The sequence below is a fragment of the Tamandua tetradactyla genome, chromosome 2, assembly GCF_023851605.1.
Source record: "Tamandua tetradactyla isolate mTamTet1 chromosome 2, mTamTet1.pri, whole genome shotgun sequence".
NCBI lineage: Eukaryota > Metazoa > Chordata > Mammalia > Pilosa > Myrmecophagidae > Tamandua > Tamandua tetradactyla.
The window spans coordinates 22970958-22988605 of record NC_135328.1 but is presented as its reverse complement, the minus strand read 5'-3'; the positions used below and the strand labels follow the sequence as shown (position 1 = coordinate 22988605).

The 17648-nt window shown below is 37.6% G+C and overlaps 1 protein-coding gene across 2 annotated transcripts in view; it reads left to right on the top strand.

Moving 5' to 3' along the window:
* LOC143667035 (olfactory receptor 13C9-like) overlaps window positions 1-17648 on the top strand; it is a 713098-nt gene that overhangs the window by 611740 nt on the left and 83710 nt on the right. The window lies entirely within an intron of this gene.

Below are 17648 nucleotides of genomic sequence, written 5' to 3'. Positions count from 1 at the left end.
ACGAGTTAGAGAACCAACGTGGGGATTCTGCCAGTTGCTCAGTATGTCTATGCCAATTATACATTCTGGAACTGGTGAAATAACTACAGGATGGGTCCGGGGGCCCACTGGACCCACTGTGAGACGGACCTGAGCTAAAACTCCATTGATCACCTGGCCTCCATAAGCCCCCACTCTGACTGGTCGTCCAGAGTGACGTTTTGGGTCCCCTGGAATTAACGTCACTTCTGAACCAGTGTCTAATAATCCCCGAAATATCTGATCATTTCCTTTTCCCCAATGCACAGTTACCCTGGTAAAAGGCCATTGGTCTCCTTGGGGAAGACTTAGAGGAATGTTAACAGTATAAATTTGTGGCAGTATAACAGGTTTCTCCCCCATAGGGACCTGGCCTCCCCTTCATTCAAGGGGCTCAGGGTCTGTAAACTGTTTCAAGTCTGGAAATTGGTTAAGGGGCCGTGACTCTGTGTTTTTGTAATTCAGGTTAGACTTCTGTTCCCTTGACCTAGAACTCTTTTGTTTATACAGCTCTAACAAGAATTTTTTAGACTGCCCTTCTATTGTATTTCTAGGCACCCCATGATTTACTAGCCAATGCCACAAATCTCTGCGTGTCATATAATTTTGATGCCTCCTTTGAGTTTGTTGTCTATTATAATACCCACGTCTACCCTGTCTTTGGTGATTAAGTGCTGCCACCTGGCTTCTGCCAACTCGGGATCCTGTCATCCCCATTGTGTTTAAGGATTCCAGCTCAGTGACAGCAGTTCCTACAGTAATATCTGACCTACAGAGAAGTGCAACCACGGAGCTCTTGAGGGATGATGGTGCTAGTCTCACAAATTTATTTCTCACTGTTCTGGTAAAAGGTGCATCCTCTGGACATTCCTGGGGTGTAAGAGCAGGCTTTGCATGATAAATCCACTCTAACATCCCAATCTCTCTAAGCCTCTGGATCCCCTCATCTACATTATACCAGGGCAGTTCTGGCATTTCAACCTCAGGTAATGTTGGCCACCTTTTGATCCATGTTTCAACCAACCACCCAAACAAGCTGTTAACACCTTTTCTAACTGCTCTAGCTATAACATTGAATGCAGAATCTCTGCTTAGTGGGCCCATATCAATAAATTCAGCCTGATCCAGCCTTATATTCCTCCCACCATTATCCCACACTCTTAAAATCCATTGCCACACATATTCCCCTGATTTCTGTCTATATAAATTGGAAAACTCACACAGTTCTTTTGGAGTATAACGTACCTCCTCATGTGTGATACTTTGTACCTCACCTTTAGGGGCCTGTTGGGACTTTAGTCTAGTTATAGGTCTAGAAGAAATGAGGGGTGGTGGGGGTGGGTCATGAAAAGAATTAGAAATATCTTCCAAGCCATTTGCTTCAGGGCTTTCATTTGCAGTTTCATCTGGTGAAACAGGATTAATAACTCTAGGGCTAATCCCTTCAGGAGAAGGTTGGGTGGCCAATTCCTCAAGGCAGGCTGGAGGTGGGGCGGCTATGTCCTCAGGGCAGACTATTACAGGGTTATCTAGAGAAGGCTCAGCATGGCCTAGGGTTTCAACCTCACCCCCAACATCATTAGGAATCCATATGTCACCATCCCATTTTTCAGGGTCCCACTCCTTTCCAATCAATGCCCTCACTTTAACGGCAGATACCATGCAAGACTGAGATTTCAGTTTACGTTGTAAAGTTGCTACTCTAACAATAAGATTCTGAGTCTAATTTTCAGAGATCTCATATCTACAGCTACAGGAAATAAGATTTTCCTTCAGGATACTCATAGAAACGTCTATATCTTTCAGACGGCACTTAAGCTTCTCGTTTGAAGCCTTAAGCCCATCCCTTTCACTCTTTAATGTAGACAGTGTATCTAACAACAACCAACCAACATCTCTATAACTCTTATTTCTATGAAACTCTGTAAAGGTGTCAAAAACATTATCCCCCAGAGTCTGGCTTCGTACAAGCGAAGCATTAGGAGAATTGAATGATGATATTTTGACTATCTCCTTTGCCAACTCAGTCCATGGATTGGGAGTGTCATTCTGATTACGGGAATCAGAGTCCTTAGTGTCTCTGAGCCCAGTCAGAGTAGAAAACCATTCATAAAAACCCATTTTTAAGATTCTGTTCCTTAAGAACCACTCCTGGTACCAAGATGTATTAGTTAGGGTTCTCTAGAGAAACAGAATCAACAGGGAACACTTGCAAATATAAAATTTATGAAAGTGTCTCACGTGACCGTAGGAATGCAGAGTCCAAAATCCACAGGGCAGGCTGCGAAGCCGACGACTCCAATGGATGGCCTGGATGAACTCCACAGGAGAGGCTCACCAGCCAAAGCAGGAATGCAACCTGTCTCCTCTCAGTCCTCCTTAAAAGGCTTCCCATGATTGGATTTAGCATCACTAATTGCAGAAGACACTCCCCTTTGGCTGATTACAAATGGAATCAGCTGTGGATGTAGCTGACGTGATCATGACCTAATCCTATGAAATGTCCTCATTGCAACAGACAGGCCATCACTTGCCCAATCAGATGAACAGGTACCACAACTTGGCCAAGTTGACACCTGTCCCTAACCATGACAAACTCCATGAACTATATGCAAGTTGAAACAAATGCAATGTAAACTTGAAGTCATGGGTTAAAAATTGAAATAAATGAAAGATCCTGACAGGTAGAATGATAGAAGAAAGTCTGCTTGGTATAAATGGCCATTTATACTCAACCTGGGTCAGGAGACAACAAATATTAGTAAGGACCCATGCCACTCATCAAGTGCACCAATCCAAAAGGCTCCCACTGACACTGCAGTCTGTGGAATGCACCTCTTAGAGCACATGCATGTGATATAAATAATGCCCCTGCATTTGAGCAATGAGATGATGCAAGTGAGGAACAGTGAATTATGAAAATACCACCGTATAAAGGACCTAATTTCTCAGTTTCGAGGGATTGTTGCTATGATATCATGAAGGCTATATGTTAATTGATGCTCTAATTGTTCAAGAGAGGCCTGGAATATTGAATTAAACATTGCAGCAGTTCCACAGGGTTGTATAATTTATAGAACTCATGAGACCCCTGAGTGTATACTCACATAAGACTTTAACAAAGATAAAGGATATGGTCTAGCAAGAGAAAGTTCTGGCAAACATAGAAGGGTCCAAAAGCTTTCAGACACAGCTCCCAGGCTTCTTTCCCAATCATCGAAGTGCATTTTATCTTTGGATTGTGAAACACTTACATATCTACAAGGGTAACTTAATTTCAAGGAATGAAGGCACAAGTATTCTAAGGAGTCCTTTACACCCTTATGGTCTTATAGCTAAAAACAGGCTGTATAATGTATAAAACAAGATACAAGCCATCGTCTATAGATTTTCAGTGAATAATGTGGACAAAAGAATATAGGGTGACTCAAGGGGACTTTCAGGATTTAAACAGCACATCACAAGTCACCAACATTCTTATCTTTTCCAGAAGTCTGTACCAGAATCCCAAGTATCCTTAAAAATAATTAAAGTTATCACTGACCAGATGCAAACTAAACCCCTCCTTACAAAATCTACCCTCCTAAGCCTTGCTCAAGCTTTCTTATTACAAATCATCTGTCATCATTCTTATTTCTGTATCTTTTACAATATTTGCTGAAGGATAAGACCAAACCACTAATCGTTTTTATTATCCAATAGGGTGTGTATATTGCTTTTGAGAACCATTGTACTAAAAGTCCAGCACACGCTTGTTCATAAGTATGCAAAAGCTTGACAATTCTTTCACCAACAATATTTTAACTTATAAAGGGGATGAATAGATTAGCAAAATGTAACAGTTAATGGTTAGCTAAATCTCATCTGTTCTCTCGTCAATTAGTATGTGCAAACACACACACATGCACACACACACACACACACACACACACACATTCAGTCTGGGTCAGCTGCTAAAGCAAATTTCCATTCCCTTAAAGAATTTATTTGGAGTAAGACAGTCTCCATAATTTGATGATCAACATCAAAATTAAAATAAAACGTTTGTTCTAGTCCTGTAATTGTTTAAGAGGCACTTGCTCCATTAGCCAGATAAGCAAATTTAAATCTAGAATAAGTGTCTCTTTTGGTCAAGACTTATTATTATCCACATAGAACCAGGGGTAATTTTCCAATGTAATCCACTTCCAAAGTATGGTTCTTTCTGGATCCTTTGAATAAGTAGCTCATAACTGCCTTAAATATCTAATTTTTCATAACAAGAGGAAAAACTGCTATGTACATTTCTAACTTCTGAAGGAAATAGTGGAATACATTTTTTTTTTTTTTTTGCATGGGGAGGCACCAGGAATTGAACCTGGATCTCTGGCATGATGGTGAGAATTTCCTGGGCCACTGTGGCCTGCCCCAGAATATCTGTTTTTGCACACAAATGTTGCGTTGCTTGAATATCTCCACCCAGCCATCTCATGTTCCCAACAAGCTATTTCCAAAGAGTAAAGTCTCCTATTTATTGAGTAAGGCTATTTTCTGAATTCAGAAGCAAAATTTTATGATAGACATAGAATGCCATACTTTGATTATCCCCTTTAAGGTGCATTGAGTGTTGCATATCTTACCACTCCATTTAGGGGTTCCTTTTATCTTCCTGTCATCTAAGACCCATTTTAGACCAGATGGCTAGTATATTTGAAGCTATTTTTTTTAATTTGAAAATTTTTAAAAATGTATATCACATATTATTATTATCTAACTCCCTTGATGATTGAACTACACTATTAATTCTACCCACTAAGAAGATTTATTTTTTCCATATTCAACATGCAATCATAAATGTATAATGTAGTTGTCTTCAAGAATGAGTGCCAGCTTTCTAGTCTTGAACTGCCATCTGTAAATAATGTTACTTTTTTGGCTTCCTCTGGTAGCTCAACATATGGAAGAACTTATTACTATGAGGTAAGTAGCTCGTCAGGCAGAATTAATGAAAGACAGAAGACGTGGAACATCCTTTTTCATGTGAACTGTAGATACTTTTGTTGATCCCATTTCATATTCTGGAATATGCCATTTCCATTTGATAAGGAAACATAGGTGTATTGCTCTTTCTATTGGAATTCTCTTCTTGAGTAATCCATGATGTGATTCATATTTGGCTAAAAGTTCCTCCAAGTGTGGTTTTATGTTGCTGACACCTATAACAACTGAGAATTATGTAAGTAGAGAAATTCAGACTCCACTAAAAAAAAAAAACAAAAGGAAATGCAAAAAATTGAAAACATTGTAACAAAAATGAAGAATGCCTTTGATGGGCTCAGTAGCAGACTCCTCACAATGAAGGAAATAATAAGTGAGCATGAAGATTTCTCAATAAAATTTCCAAATTGAAAAGCAAATAAAAAATAAAATTAATATCCAAGAACTGTGAACTAGTAACGGAAGGTTTAATATATGGATAGTGAGAATTCCAGAAAGAGAAGGGAAAATGTAACAAAAGAAATAGATGAAGTACTGCTGGTTGATAATTTCCCAAAATTATTGTCAGACACCAAACCACAAACCCAGGAAGCTCAGAGAACAGAGCAGAAAGAAAACCCAAAAATCCACATCAAGGCATATCATTCTCAAACTGTAGAAAATCAAAGACAAAAAAAAAAAAAAATTGAAAGAAGTCGAAGGAAGAAAAAAACCTTTATTTATACAGAAAAATAATAAAAATTACATTGCAATTCTCTTCAGAAATCATGTCAAGACAAAGAAAGAGAAGAAAATAATTAAAAAGTTGGAAAGGAAAAAACATGACAACCTAGAATTCTGTATCCAGCAACTTTATACTTCAAAAGTGAATAAGATGCAAAAATCCATCTCAGACAAACAAAAACTGAGGAACTTTGTCACCAATTGATCTACTTTGTAAGTAATATGAGAAAGAAATTATTAGGGGAGAAGGAAAATAATATTTGACACCAATTTGCATCTACATAAAGAAAGAAAGAATATTAAAAGGAAGAATAAAAGAAAAGAAAATAAATTTCTTTCTTTTTCTTACACCTAAATAATCTAAAAGAGAGCAGTTTGTTTAAAATAGTAATATTTGGGGTGATGTCATGAACATGGTGACATAAACAGCTACTGAAAATCTCTCTGTAGAGATTTATTGTCAAAAAAGAACAATTCTGAATTATTCAGAAATCTGGAAAAGGATGTTGACTGGAGAGGGACCTTACAAAATCTGGATTGAAAAAGTAGAAGAATATCAGGTAGGACATTTCTCTCCCCTTTTCCCTCCATTTTACTCATACTCAAAGCTTGGAATGGGCAGAGAAACAGTATCAGGGACCCCTCCAATGGGGACACAGAATATGTATTCTCTTACAGCAGTGGGACAGACCACATGTTAGAGACCTAGGGGAAAGGAGAGAACATTTCAAGGGTCAGGTCAGCAGTCTAAAAAAATATGGACAGAAGTTCTGTTTCTAACCATGGTCCTAAAGTTCCCTTACCACCACCACTCCTGTGAGAAACAGCACTGAGAGACCTGTTGCCTGCCTGGGAGAAGGCTGAAGACTGGGATAGCTGGGTGTGTAGTCTGCCACAAATAAAGTGAGGTCACAGATGCATATTGAGCCAGATTTTAGCTAGCAAAAAGGGGGAACAGGAAACCTACAATTTCGGCTAGACCCGGAGAGATGCAAGCAGGGCTCTGAGGATAATTAAGTTATCAAACCACACCTTCTGCTAGACAGAGCAAAAGTGCAAGAGAATTGAAAGGCTATTTCAGAGACTACCAAGAAAGTTATTTCAGGCCAACTGGAGTGGTTCTAGATTACCTGCATGGAAACATGCCCTGGTTTTGGCCAAGAAACATGGATAACACAACTGTCAAAGCAAAGCAGTGCACTAAAAGAAACCCAGATCTTGCAGAGGACCACTGGGAGACAGCAGACTTGTTTTACTCACAAACAAAAACATAAATGTGGTGCCAAGTACCTGCTCCCAACCCACGAGTCAGGCCACTGTAGGTGCCTGGTTTTGGGGGGAGATGTGGGGAAGAACAACTCTGAGAACTGGCCAATGAGAGAACAAACAGAGAGAGAACAAATCCAATCAACAGGAAAACCCTAGGCAAAAGAAATAAAATGAACTCTAGAATGAACTAAGCAAAAAATCAGATGCCTCAAGGCATCTCATACTAGGAAGAAATTCTTGACTCATACTAGGAAGAACAAAGATTTGGCCGAACCAAAGTAACAACTAACACCTCAACTGAGATACCAGGAATTAAAGCATGTTAAATTAATGATGTTAAAATAGTCTTCTAAATCAATTTTATTAGTTGAAGGAAAATATGGAAAAAGACATGAAGGATATAAAGAAGATGTAGGGTATCCATAGAGAAGAACTCCAAAGTTTGAAAAAACAAATGCAGAACTTATGGGAATAAAAGACACAATAAAAGTGATGAAAGGGCGGGCCGCGGTGGCTCAGCGGGCAAAAGTGCTTGCCTGCTATGCCGGAGGACCTCGGTTCGATTCCCGGCCCCAGCCCATGTAACAAAAACGGAGAAACAGAATACAATAAAACAAGAAAATGTTTAAAAATGTTTCCCTTTCTTCCTTCCTTCCTTCCTTCTATCCTTCCTTCCTTCTCTCTGTCTTTCCTTTAAAAAAAAAAAAAAAAAAAAAAAAAAGTGATGAAAATCACAATGGAGACATACCACAGCAGATATGAAACAGAAGAAAGGATCAGTGAACTAAAAGATAGGACATCTGAAATTTTACACACAAAAGAACAGATAGGGAAAAAAATGGAAAAAAATTGAGCAGGGTCTCAGGGAACTGAATGACAACATGAAACTCATGAATATATGTGTTATGGGTGTCCCAGAAGGAAAAGAGAAAGAAAAAGGGGTGGTAGGAATAATAGAAATTGCAAAAATTTTCAAACTCTTATGAAAGACATAAAACTACAGATCCAAGAAGTAAGGTATACCCCAAACAAAATATATCCAAACAGACCTACACCAAGACAATGTGGCTAATCATACTGTCAAATGTCAAAGGCAAAGGGAGAATTCTGAAAGCAACAAGAGAAGAGCAATCCATCACATACAAGGGAATGTTGATAAGACTAAGTGCTGATCTCTCAGCAGAAACCATGGAGGTTAGAAGGCAGTGGGATGATATATTTAAGATATTGAAAGAGAAAAAGTGCCAACAACAAAAAAATCTATATCCAGAAAAACTGTCTTCAAATATGAGGGAGAATTTAAAATATTTATGGACAAACAAACACTGTTTGAGTTCATGAACAAGAGACCTGCTTTACAAAAAATACTAAAGGGAGCACTACCTGCAGATAAGAAAAGACAGGAGAGAAAGAGGTTTGGAGAAGTGTATAGAAATGAAGATTAGCAGGAAGGTTAACTGATAAGATTAAAAAATATATGAAAGATATATCTAAAAATAATATTGTTGGAGAAAGTCCAGCATTTATGGTAATAAATTAAGTGTTAATGGATTCAACTGCCCAAGCAAAAGACATAAATCAGCATAATGGATAAAAAAACACAGGATCCATCCATATGCTGTCTACAAGGAACTCACTTAAGACCCAACAACAAAAGCATGTTGAAAGTGAAAAGCTGGAAAAACGACACTTCATGCAAATACCAATGAGAAAGAGTGGGAGTACCTAAACTAATATCAGATAAATTAGAATTCAAATGTAAAACAATTAAAAGGGACAAAGAATGACACTGCGCATTAATACAAGGGACAATTCATCAGTAAGACTGACCAATCATAAATATCTATACACTGAGCCGGAGGGCCTCAAAATATATAAGATAAATACTGACAACACTGAAGGGAGAAGTAGACACTTCTACAAGAGTAGTTGGAGACTTCAACACAACATTCCATCAATGAATAGACCATCTAGCAGAACACCAATAAGGAAACAAAAATTTGAATAATAAGACAAATGAACTAGAATTAACAGGCATTTACAGAACATCCCACTCAACAGCAGCAGGATACACTTTTTTTTCAAGTGCTCATGGATCATTCTCCAGGATGGACCACATGTTAGGACACAAAGCAGGTCTTAATAAATTTGAGAATATCTAAATTACACAAAGCACTTTCTTAGATTATAATGCAATGAAGTTAGAAATCAATAGCAGGTGGAAACCTGGAAAATTCACAAATTTATGGAGGCTAAAATGTTAAATAACTAGTGGGTCAACAAAGAAATTCAAGAGAAATCAGTAAATATCTTGAGGTAAATGAAAATGAGAACACAACGTATCAAAACGTACGGAATGCACCAAAGGCAGTGCTGAGAGGGAAATTTATTACCCTCAATGCCTAGCTGAAAAAAGGAGCAAAAATCAAGAAATTAACTGCTCACTTGAAGGAACTAGAGAAACAACAGTGAAATAACCCCAAAGCAAACAGAAGGAAAGAAATAAAGATTAGAGCAGAAATACATGAAATTGGGAACATGAAAACAAGAGAGAATATCAATAAAACCAGAAATTGGTTCTTTGAGAAAATCATTAAATAGATGGACCCTTAACTAGACTGACAAAGAAACAAAGAGAGAGGATGCAAATAAGTAAAATCAGAAATGTGAAGATGAAAATTGCTACTGATCCTGGAGAAATAAAGGAGACAATGATAGAACACCAGGAACAACTATATGCTTATAAATTAGACAACTTAGATTAAATTGATAACTTTCCAGAAAAGCAAGAATCATAAAAACTGACTTGAGAATAAATAGAAGGACTCAACAAACTCATTGCAAGTAAAGAGATTGAATCAGTCATCAAAAAACTCCCGAAAGAGAAAAGTCCAGGACTAGATGGCTTCACATATGAATTCTATCAAATCAAGAAAGAATTAATACCAATCCAGCTCAAACTCAAGAAAATTGAAGAGGAGGGAAAGCTACCTAACTCATTCTATGACACCAACATCACCCTAATACCAAAGCCAGGCAAAGATACTACAAGGTAAGAAAATTACAGACCAATCTTTCAGGTATATAGAGACAAAAATCCTCAACACAATACTTGCAGATGAATCCAGCAGCACATGAAAAGAATTATGCACCATGACCAAACTGGAAATTCTCACTAGAACAATTAGGCAAGAAAAGGAACAAAAGCCATCCAGGAAGTAAGAAAAGGAAGAAGTAAAGTTTTCACTGTTTGCAGATGGCATGATCCTGCATGTAGAAAATCCTGGAAAATCTACAGTAAAGCTATAGAGCTAATAAATAAGTACAGCAAAGTGGCAGGATACAAGATCAACACATAAAATCAGTAGTGTTTCTATATACCAGCAATGAGAAATCTAAGGAGGAAATCAAGAAAAAAATTTCCATTTACAATAGCAACCAAAACAATAAAATTTTAGGAATAAATTTAACAAATGATGTAAAAGACATATGCAGAAAACTACAAAATTTTGATGAAAGAAATCAAAGAAGACCTAAATAAATGGAAGGACATACTATGTTCATGGGTTTGAAAGATTAAACAGTTAAGATGCCAATTTTGTGTGAACTGATCTATGATTCAATACAATACAAAATAAATCCAAACAAATTACTTTATAGAAATAGAAAAACCAATAATTAAATTTATTTAGAAGAGTAGAGTGCCTCAAATAGCTAAAAATACCTTAAGAAAGAAAAATGAAATGGGAGGTCTAGTGCTACCTGACTTTAAAAAGTATTACAAAGCTATAGTGGTCAAAAAAGCATGGTTCTAGCATAAAGATAGGTATACTGGCCAGTGGAATTGAGTGGTCAATTTATCTTTGAAAAGGAAGTCAAATCAACCGAACTGGGACAAAACAGCCTCCTCAAGAAAAGGTGCTTGGAAAACTGGATATCCATATGCAAAAGAATGAAAGAAGACCTTTATTTTATATCTTATCAGATGGCTTCACATGTGAATTAACTCAAAATGAATCAAAGACCTGGTTTTTGCAATGGTGGTTCACTGGCAAAATTCTCACCTGCCATACCAGAGACCTGGATTCAATTCCTGGAGCCTGCCCATGTCAAAAAAAAAAAAAAGAAAAGAAAAAGAAAAAGAAAAAAATGGATCAAGGACCTAAGCATTAGATCTAAGACCATAATACACTTAAAAGAAACTGTAGGGAACTATCATATAAATCTTCTGATACAAGGTGGCTTCCTAGGTCTTACACCCAAAGTGTGAGTAATGAAAGAAAAACTAGATAAATGGGATTTCTTTATAATGGAGCACTTTTGTGCATCAAAGGACTTTATTGGGAAAGTAAAAAGGTAGCCTTGCAATGGGAGAAAATATTTGGAAACCACGTATCAGATAAATGTTTAATATCCAGAACATATAAGGAGATCCTACAACTCAACAACAAAAAGACAACTCAATTTTAAGATGGGCAAAAGTCATGGACAGACACTTTTCCAAAGAGGAACAGAAATGGCTCAAAAACTTATGAAAAGATCTTCAATTTCACTGGCTATTAAAGAAATGCAAGTCAAAAGCACAATAGATATCATTTTACACCCATTAGAATGGCCACTGTGAAAAAAAACAAAAACAAGTGCTGAAGAGGATATGGAGAAAGAGGCACACATATTCTCTGTTGGTGGGAATATAGAATGGTGCAATCACTCTGGTATTGAGTTTGGCAGTTTCTCAGTAAGCTAAGTATAGACTTGCCATAAATTCCAGCAATCCCAAAACTATGTGTACATACAGAGGAATTAAAGGCAAAGACAAAAATGGACATTTTCACACCAGTGTTTATGGTGGCATTATTCACAATCGCCAAGAGATGGAAAGAGCCTAAATGTCCATCAATGTATGAGTGTCTAAACAAACCTAGGTAAATACATGCAATGGAATATTATGCAGCTGTATGACAGAATAAAGGCATGAAGCATGTAATACCATGGATGAACACTGAGGACATTATGCTGAGTGAAATTAGCCAGAAACAAAAGGACAAATACTATATAGTCTCCCTAATGTAAACTAACATTAGTGAGTGAACTTTGAGAGTTAAAGTTGAGAACATAGGTTATCAGAAGGCAGAGATTGGGTATTTGCTGCTGAAGGAATACAGAATGCTCAGCAGGAGATTGTAAAGACCCAGTAATGGATAGCACAAAACTATCTGATGCTAGTCTAATACTGTAAGTACACTGACTGAAACTGAGTGTGAGTATGGTTGGGGGAGGATTGGAGGCGTGTATTACACCTGGAGGAAAAGTAAAGGATAAAGACTAAGATGGTATAACTTAGTGGGGCATAGAGTGCACAATGGTAGTGATTAAAGTACAAATATCAAAATGCTTTTGACTGAAGGAGAGCAAACGAATGTAAACATTGCAAGGTGTTGAAAATGGGATAATATATGGTAAAAAATACAATCAATACTTACTAGGGTATACAATTAGCAGTAACCTTGTAATATGCCTCCGCTGAATGTAACAAAGGTATTATACCAAAGCTAAATGTCAATAAGCAGGGAATATGGGGAGGGGCATGGGATTCTTTGTGGAAGGAACTGAAACATCTTCATGTAGATTGTGGTGGTGAAGGCATATCTGTGTGATTATACCAGGAATCACTGGTTTTTTACTTAGGTTGGATTGTATGATGTGTGGGTAGAACTGTTTAAAAGTGAACAGAGAGCTACAAGTCCTAGAGAAATTGTGGAGAGAGAGATGTACCTCTTCATTATTGGTAGGAAAGTAGAGTGGTGCAGCCCCTCTGGAGGGCAGTGTGGTGGTTCCACAGGAGGCTTGGAGTTGGGTTGCTGTGGGATTAGGTGTTTAATTGGGGGAAGTGAGAACGGGGATAGGGGTGGATATTTATACACTGGTGTTTTTAGTGGCTGTGTTTGGGAATTGCAATGGATGGAGATGACCTAATGATACATCGACTTAAGACTGGAAGGAAACCGTGTTGTATACATACAACGGACTATTGAGTGGCTGTAAGAAGGAATGTAAGTCATGAGGCATGCAACTACGGAAATGAACCTTGAGGACAGTAAGCTGCAAGAAATGCACCAGAAAGGAAAAGACAAATATTATAATGCCTTACTAATATGTTCTAACTATAATGTGGAAACTCTGAGAATTAAATTTTAGAGCATAGGTGATTGTAAAGTTTCCTAGACTGTAAAATCTTACAGCAGTCACATCTATTCCAGAGCTATAACTGTAATTTCTAAATTCTGAGATACTGTGTTCTTAGTGTATAACCTGGCCATTCCATGGCACTTTGGGTATTTGCATGATACCTGTGACTAAGAGCTAGAGTTTTGTAGATATGAAAGTCTACATTGCCCCATTCAGCAACTTTTAAAAACACTGAAAAATCAGACTTCAATTAGAGGTATGAGTGATGCTGATCTGGGTAGGAAGAAGGTAAATCAGACTATAGATAAAGGATGATATTGATGGTATTTGAAAACTTCAACTTCTGTGTGAGACCAAAGAAAGGATGTTAATTTGGTGTAAAATTTATATTTTCTGTAGCACACTATCTAATTTAACTTGTGTTGTCAGTTTGTTTGAATACCATAATTGCATGGAACCAGGAATAGGGAGTGAGATCTTCTTGCTCTGTACAGATTGATCTGGTGTCCAAATATATCCCAGAGTTCATTTGTCAGAAGATTAAAAAGTATTTGCAAAGTCCGTTGAGGGACTAGAAGAAAAGGTGGAAATATTAAACTTCTCTACCTGGAGAAGACCTGATATTCTTGCAAGCATTAGGGACTGCAAATTTGTTGGGATGAGGCCCTTGACCTAGGGGCATGCCCTTATGAAACTTATTTCTGCAAAGGAGAAGAAAGCCTACATATGATTATGCCTAAGTGTCACCCCCTGAAAATCTCTTTTGTTGCTCAGATGTGGCCTTTCTAAATCAACTCCACAGGTGAACTCATTGTCCTCCCCACCCGCCATGTGGGACCTAACTTACAGTGATGAGACTGGCCCTAACATCATAGGAGTGAGAAAGCCTTCTTGACCAAAAGGGGAAAAGAAATGAAACAAAATAAAGTTTCATCAGCTGAGAGATTTCAAATAGAGTTGAGAGGTCTTTCTGGAGGTTATTCTCATGAGTATATAGATATATCTTGTCAGTTTGTTTTTGTGTATTGGCGTAGCTAGAGGGAAACTATTGAACTATAATCTAATAGCCTTGATTCTTGAAGATGATTGAATTATTATAAAGCTTTTATGGTGTGAACATGTGAGTGTGAAAACCTTGTGAATGACACTTCCTTATCCCATGGATGGACAGATGAGTTAAGAAAAAAAGAAACTAAAAAATAAATAAACAATAAGTGGGATGTAGGTATGGGAAGTTTTAGGTATTCTTTTTTACATTTATTTTTATTTTTATTCTTATCTGTATTGTTTTCTGAGTAACAAAATGTTCAGAAATTGTTTGAAATGATATGATGATACTGTGAACAGCTGATTATACACTTTGGATGATTACATCTCAATAAAAAAATCATTGATAAAATAGCAACAATATATTGGATGATGATAGTTTACAATTAATAAAAATATGTCAGCAATGTTACCAGGGGTAGGAGAGAGGAATTAGGAATATTTCTGTTATAAGGCACCTATACTACTCTTGAATGACAGAATTTTTTAAATTGGATTTGGAAATAGTGGGGACATTCAGACCAACCAATCTCCTATCAATCTAATTAACATCTTAGTAGCTATACCTTTTATCTACATACTCATTTTTATTCACTTTTTGATTAACCATCTGAACACCTTCACTTGGTTTATATGACCTGAGGATTTTCCACTCTTTATTTTTTTCCTTTATTGCTAATAATCCTAATATATTTTTTCCTATCATTACATTTCATTTGGAGGAGCTAAGCTAGGAGATCCATGTTTGCTCACATAATTCTGCCTTCTCCAGAAATAGGTTACCAAAAAGTCCCAGCAATTTGGAGCCCTTTTATCACCTGGGGTCTAAGGCACAAATGAAGGGTACTTTAGCATCATCACACAGCTAATCAAATGTTACTTGCATTCTCAACATTTTCAACTTCAGAAAGACTATGCATTTAACATCTAAGGGTGGAGTTTGATCATTCCATCTTCAAGATATTTTTATGTATCCTCACTCTTATCTCATGAGATTGGAAGTGTCAATCCATTCAGATCACCTGGAAATTTGGAAATGACACCTGGTCAAGAGAAGGATGAAGTGTCCTACCTTGTGGTTTGCCTTTCTCAATCAAACATGACTGTGAAACATCAAGCTATGTATCAAGATACCTTGGGTTCAGGAAAAGCAAGGCTCTAGTTTAGTGAGGGGTCCTCACTGATTATGCATAGCTAAAATCTATAGTGTGTAAAATTAAGCCACATACAAAATTATCATTGTAATAAGCTAGTACAAGGTGCTTCTAGGATAGTTTTGGACCTAGATAGTACATAATAAATCATAAGCTAGAACATTTGATACTTCTCTTGACCAACTGTCAAGTTGCAATTTCCAGGTCTTTCTTCATGAGATTAACCCCCCAGCTACTACATTCCTTTAACTCATTGTGACACAGCCAAAGTTGTGTTCCTTTACCAGTCCCCACTAGCTCCATTACAGTAATAGAACAGTAGAACAAAATGCATATTTCTAATAGGATGCTATGCAATGGATTGGGTTGGAGTGCAATTTCATTTTCATTCCTGTAATAGTTAATTTCACGTGTCAACTTGTCTACACTATGCTGTCCACTTGTTTTGTCAACCAAGCACTGACCTGATTGCTACTGAAGGGAATTTCATAGATGGATTTACATCATTAGTCAGTTGATGGCATATATGGCTGATTGCACCTATAATCAGCAAAGGAGATTGTCCTCAGCAATGAACGGAATCTCCTCATTCACTCTGCTGGAGTTATTAAAGAACTGAAGATTTTAGAAGTCAGAGATGAATTTCTGACTTTTCTTTGGCTGGTTAGCTCCTCAAAGGGAACATAATTTCATTACATCAAAGTTTCCAGGTTGCTGCCTGCCCTACAGGTTTCAAACTTGCCAATCCCCATGGTTACAAGAGCCAATACTTATACTAAACCTGAATATAACTTCTATTTCTCTCACAAACCCTGACTAATACACTTCCCATTCTTGATAATTATTTTATTAGTGGAGGATAGAAATAACATCAGATTGGGAATGTGGACTCCCAGTTTGTAGAGCTTCTCTGTCTTAAAAGCACTTGAACCTTCTTTTTAAAACATTCTTGGGTACTCCTTTTACCCTCTTTCTTTTTTTGTATTATTCCCCACTTGGTGTTCTGTTGTTTATTGAGGATTTAAGTTAACAAAAGGAGATGGGGTTGCCGTTCCCATTCTGAGTCATAGGACTTTACCTGTAGTATTGGTATAAATCTCATAGAATAATCATTCAGACTAAACAAAGGTAACCTAACAGAATACCTTGAGTCAGAACTACAATCCCAAACTGCACACCCCGTTGGGGACCAACCTGCCACAGGAACCATCAGTGAGCACTGACCCCTGTTTGGTATGGCACCTTTCTCACTGAATACTTTCTGACTCAGGTGTACATGAATCCCTATATAAAGGCAGCCCATCAAGAACAAGCCCAGAAACCAATCTTTCTTTATCCTGCTCTGCCAAAAGCACAGCAAAGAAGCAATTTTTAAAATCTATCATAATAAATCAGTTCTTAGAAATTACAACTGGTGTGGGCAGGCCAGGCTGCAATGACTCCATAGGCTGAACCACAGTATCGACTTTTATCAAATCAGTCAACATTCCCCATTTTCCTGACCTCCCTCCTGCAATAAATATTGGAGAATTCCAAGAACCACGAGACTCCTCTAAACATATGGCCAGTTTCCAAATCAACCGAGTCAGAGCCTCAAACCTCTCTACAGATAAGGGCCACTGCTCAACTCAAAAAGGCCCGCCTGTAGTATTTGTAGTGGATGTCCCTGGAGCATCTCCTCACTTTATGCTTTAAGAGTTCCCTTATTAAGTCCCTGTTTGGGCACCAATTGCCGAGTCCGGCTCAAGCAACTGTCGAAACAGGGTAAGAAGTGGTAGTGGGAGATTGAGAAGAAACATAACTTAGAGTTTAAGACAAAGCATGAGCCAGGTAGTTCATTGCCTGACTGAACACAATAACCAAATAGAAACAGGAATATTTTCCCCGTCTTATATTCACTGCAAAGCCTTCATAACGAATTTCCATTACTTAAGATTTAAAACATTATGGCCTTAAGGCTGAAACCAACAACAATGTTTTTGAATGAGCTCAAATAAGCTTACTAATTCAGATGTTTTAACAGGCACCCCAGTAGCTTTAACACACACACGTACTCCTCCAGCCGCCTATTATGATTACCCGTTACCCTGATGATCCAAGGAAAATGCTTACTTTACCAATATGACTCGAGTCCTCTTCTATCGGCTGGGCACACGTGCCTCTAATGAGACTTTTCCTTGGTTCCTTAATATTGATTTGGAGTCTTCTTCTTCGAGCCCCACGTTTGGGCGCCAAATGTTGCTTCCTGTTGAAACGGAGCTCGAAGGATAT